The sequence below is a fragment of the Podarcis filfolensis genome (assembly GCF_964270895.1).
Source record: "Podarcis filfolensis genome assembly, chromosome: 10".
In the NCBI taxonomy this organism is placed as follows: Eukaryota; Metazoa; Chordata; class Lepidosauria; order Squamata; family Lacertidae; genus Podarcis; species Podarcis filfolensis.
The window spans coordinates 64,805,442-64,810,423 of record NC_139612.1 but is presented as its reverse complement, the minus strand read 5'-3'; the positions used below and the strand labels follow the sequence as shown (position 1 = coordinate 64,810,423).

At 45.2% G+C, this 4,982-nt stretch overlaps 1 long non-coding RNA gene across 1 annotated transcript; it reads left to right on the top strand.

Moving 5' to 3' along the window:
* Positions 1 to 2,196: 2,196 nt before the first annotated feature.
* On the top strand, positions 2,197 to 3,426 carry LOC310743177. The gene is made up of 2 exons (XR_014538856.1): positions 2,197 to 2,414; positions 2,657 to 3,426. It is a non-coding gene; the product is annotated as an uncharacterized lncRNA (long non-coding RNA).
* The last annotated feature ends 1,556 nt before the right edge of the window (positions 3,427 to 4,982 follow it).

The following is a 4,982-nucleotide window of genomic DNA, read 5'->3' as shown; positions in this document are numbered from 1 at the left end:
CTTCGTGGGGCATACCGGGAGAGGCGGTCCTGTAGGTACGAGGGTCCTAGGCCATGAAGGGCTTTAAAGGTCAAAAGCAGCACCTTAAATCTGACCCTGATACCTGACTAAGTATCCCTAGAAGATAAAACCCAACCAACCGCACTCCAAGCGGGGAAAGTAGTCCCATGGTGTTTCGTTAACTGTCAACCCCCCCTCTCCCTCCTGGATTGATTGGAGGATTGTTGGTTCTATCTGTGGCTGTGGGAGTATTAATGAGGTATGTGCTATAAAATGTGGATCACTGGCCAACAAAGAGCCAGCTTCGAATTCGGAAGATCTGTCCATCCTGTCTCGCCAGGAGTACGGTAGAGAAGGTTGATCATTCTGATAAGTTTTTGGAACATTAGGCAAAGGTCCAGATGTAGATTGGGTGCTGGGTATCTCCAGATTGTCAGCAACATAGAGTTCTTTAGGTGTTGTTGCCATAGAAATGTCAGAGGCGCCAAATTCCTCATCTAATTCGGTGTCGTTTGAAAAGGGAACAGGGAGTTGCACTGATGTCTTTCTATGGGATAAAGAGCTGTTGGACGTCTTTAAATATTGTGCTCTAGGCTCTACTGTCCTTATATTTTGGGTAGAAATCTCAGTCTTTATACTCATTAGCCTCTTCTTCAGGTCTTGTAATTCTAGGCTTACAGAATTCTTTTCTTCCTTCGGGCAATTAGTGTTTCTAGTGTTGAGCTTGGTTTCCCTTATCCGCATTAGCTTTGACTCTATGCAAGGGACCAATTGCCTCCTTGTTTCGTCCTTAAATATCCTCACTGGGCGGAGAGAATGGAACCACAATAGAGTATCCTTTATCTCCATGTGTCGAGATGGGAGGGCTGATGACCTAAAGGTCATAAATAGGCGCGTGATGTTTCTCAAGGTAGGCAGGAAGTGGAAATTTTCCAGATCTACATTTCGGTAATGGTAATTCAGGAGCTGAGACAAGGACATAGTAATTTGTCTGTGGTTCATCCACCTATGAGCATATCGGTGAATCTCAAGCATTATCTGGTTCGTTTGCAAGACTTGACAGGACCTCACTTCATCCATAGTTGTGTAGCCTTATGAGGCTTTGCCCTCGGGTGGGAAAAATATTGCGCCTGGGAAAGGGAAGTGGGAGTCAACAGACACTCAAGGAATAGTTTCGGAGAAAAGGCTTTTATTTCTACCATCCATGAACTGGTAGAAGGAGCAAGTGTGATAAGTCACAAAAAGAATGCATGAAATTCACAGTCATGTGCACAAGCATATATACCCCTTTCCAGTTCCCTCCTCCTTTCTCCTCCTTCTTCCAGAGTCCTGCCCCATGTTGAGGTTCCTGAGCATGAACAGAAAGCTGTCTTGGGACTTTTGGACTCTTGGCGCCCTTCCCAGGAAAAGGGGAATGAGAGTGGTTCAGCATGTCCAGAGATGTTGCAACTAGAATGAGATAAGATTCAGTTTCTCAGGCCTGCTATGAACAGAGCCTATTCATTAGCCTTTAAAAGTAACATTTTGCCTATGCACAGCATCTTGTGATAGAGCAGAGGAGAGCAGAGAAAAGCTGTTTTGGATTTTTAGAAGACAAAAGGAATTCTGGACAGTTTTGAGGCCTGGGGTGATTATTGAAGCCTGGGGTGATTTCAGACAGGATTTGGGTATCCTGTCCCTTCAGTTGGAGTTGGTGAGTTGTTAACAAAGTCATTTCTTATCATCCTTTTAAGCCCTTGGGCATTTAAAGTGGAGGAACTAGTATCCAATTGTTTCTCAATGTTAACTATTTTGGTGAGGATTTCATTCAGTCTTTGGAGAACCAGAACCATAGTTTCTGCAGACAACATGCAAATCTCTTGGTAGGGGAGCGTATCCGGAATCGGTTGAAAGCAGGCTCCTCTAATATCTTGTTCTAGAGGCATGGGTGGGTCAGCGTTAGGATCCCGCCTGCTCCTGCTCTTGCCCTCTTGGACGGATTAGCTTTTTCTGGGAGGAGGGGGGTCGGGTCATTATCATCTTCCTTAAGGGGGGGTGAGGTTCCCCCAACGTGGTTACTCAGTGTTTGTTCTATTTGCTCCGTTTTCTCGGCTTCCCCAACCTGCTCTGTTTCTGAGTCAGGGAAGATGGCGTTGGCTATCTGCCGATTCTTTGTTTTCGAGGAATTGTGAGTCCCAATTATGCTCTTCTGGCTCTTTGCACCTCGTCCTTCCGGCAGGCATTCTCAATAAGGAAGTGACAGTTGGAGGAGTGTCACTCCAGTGAGGAGTGGCAGTTGGAGAACTAGGCCTCAAATCCAAGTTTCAGCCACTTCAGCCTTCCTTGCCTGGTCCGAGGAGTGACAGTTGGAGAAGTGGTCTAAGGAGTGACAGTTGGAGAACTAGGCCTCAAACCTTCCTGGCCTAAAAGAGCAGGTTTTAGCGGGGAAAGCCCGCCCCCCACTCAGAGATGGAGATCTCTGTGCTTTCCAAGCACAGACCTGGAAAGAACAGGGCAAAATTTAAGTGTGGATAAGCCCTTGAATTTAAAAAGAAGATGTTCCTGCCTCTCTCATGACGCTCAACCCTTCCGAGCTGCCCTCCAGTACATATTTCTTCACCAGGTTTATGGACTGCTGGGTGCTGGTCATTTCCTCTCCCCTTCTTTCTCTTTTCAGTGCCTTGAGACCACGCATGGACCCACTGCTTCGGTCTCAGCTGATACAGAAAAGCATCAGGAAGGTCTTTCAATTGCCCTCATTGCAGTTTACGAAGGTCAAAGCCGGGAGTTCCGTGCCAGCAACACAGAGCCAGGTGACTGGACCTTCTTAAGGACATAAGTAGAGCCCAGTTGGATCAGGCCAATGTGGAAACCTGGAGAACCGATCTCAAGATTGGAAAAATGAGAAACTGAGAAAAATGGAAGCTTACCAATTCACCCTTCCATAAGGGCACAAGAGTCAAAGGAATAGAATCAACTTTACAATACTCTACTCATGAGCAAGAATGCTCATGAATGGAACTTCTGCCTCCCCCTCGCCCGGTGTCACCTTGGTGGGGATTGGTCTGTTGACAAGGGGTAGCCAAAGTGCAATGTTCCACCTGTCAAGATAGGGTCATTTATCATGTCGGTCATTATGACTTTTGAATACACTAGCCCTCATGGATGGCTGTGTTTGAGACTAATGAGCAATTTGTTCTCCATTGCTAAATGGTTTGGAAATGTTCATCTCATCTCTAATGAGTTGTGGAGATGAATAAGGGGTTGACCTTTTGTTTTTGTTTTGTTCTTTGCTTGTTTTCTTCTCTTTCGCAAAGAGTAGGATGGCGTTGGCAATGAGGGGTTGGGGAGCTTGTAACATCATCTTGTAGGCATTGTACAGAAGTGTGTTCTTTCAACCATGTCTTAAATAACTTTGAGTTAAAAAAAAAGTGCCAAATCTAGTGACCTCTCGTTTGCCTGCTTCTTCAATCCAATAAATGACTTCTTCTTTTCTTTCTTTATAAAAATGCAGATTATTTTCCTTTACGCTACACAAAACAATCCTGCTGGCATGCAGCCACAGATGCAGTTTCCGAGAAACTTATCTTTTTTAAAGGCATGTTAAAAGCAGAGGCAACTGTGTTGGTTCATAAAAGGGTGTAAAGGGATCCAAAACCAACACTTTTGGATAGCACAAAAAAACGAGCAAACTCTTGAATTTCCCACAGCTCTTCACGAAGGTATATGTTACACAAAGCAGAAAGGGATGGAGTGGGAGAGAGGGGGAAGAGACAAGGAGACAAAGTCGTGTGGGTATTGTAGCCATAAAGTTCACATTTAGACAAGTGAGATTACCTAGAGGGGTGTGGGTAGCAGGGGGCCCTGGAGATGTTAACGAGACTATCAGACTTTGGCTCAAGTTCATCAGTTTTGTTGAATTCATCAAACCAATTAATTTTAATTGCAGGCTGAATAAATGTGCAATTAATTAATTGTTACTGTTTGAACTGTATTGCGTTATCATCTTCCTTAGTGGGTTGTGACAACTGTTATTTTGAATAGTTTTTTGTTTTGTTTTTTGTTTTGTTACAGTTGTACCTTGGAAGTCAAACAGAATCCATTCCAGAAGTCCATTCGACTTCGAAAACGTTCAAAAACCAAAATGCGGCTTCTGATGGGCTGCAGGAAACTCCTACAGCCAATTGGAAGCCACTGAAGCCCCACCAGACATTTGGCTTCCAAAAATAGTTTGAAAACTGGAACAGTTTGGGAGCCAAAACATTCAAGAACTAAGCTGTTTGACTTCCAAGGTACGACTGTATTAGGATAGTGGTCACTGGGGATGAATTTATGGAAATTGGTCAGAAGGTGATTTAGGCTCAGTCCTCATCTTTGCTATACATTCAAAGGATTACCTCTTTAAACAGTCATATATTCCCCAAAAAGAATGCTGGGGACTGTAGTTTATTAAGGGTGACGAGAGTTGTTAGAAGAACAGCCTGCCCTTTTCCTCATAGTGCTATGATGCTTCATTTTCTGGGAAGAAGGTTTGTTACATCATCCTGGGAACTGGGCCTTTACTCCTGCCTGCCCTGGCCTTCCCAGGGACCACTGTCCTCCTCTCCTCAACACTGCTCAGCAGCTCTCCTCATTCTGCATGAGGGATAAAGGAGGCACCATGGATCGCAATGGTGAACTGCTCATGAATAAGCCCCTCTCTATGCACCAAGGAGGAGAAAGAAAGTGAGCTTTGCTGATGGCAAGCCAAGGGAACATTTTTCAGGGGCCACATGCACTTCTGAGCAGTGTTCTGGGGGGGCACAAACAAGCAGTGGGCCGTGGACAGAACCTGGGACCTTCTCTACCACTAAGCTGTGGTCCTTCATCCCCACAACAGGAAGAGTCCTTCCATTCCGGGCTGCTGACTAACAGCCATGTGCCCATGATACTATCAAATAAAGGGTAAAGGTAAAGGACGACTATGGGGTTGTGGTGCTCATCTGGCTTCCAGGCCGAAGGAG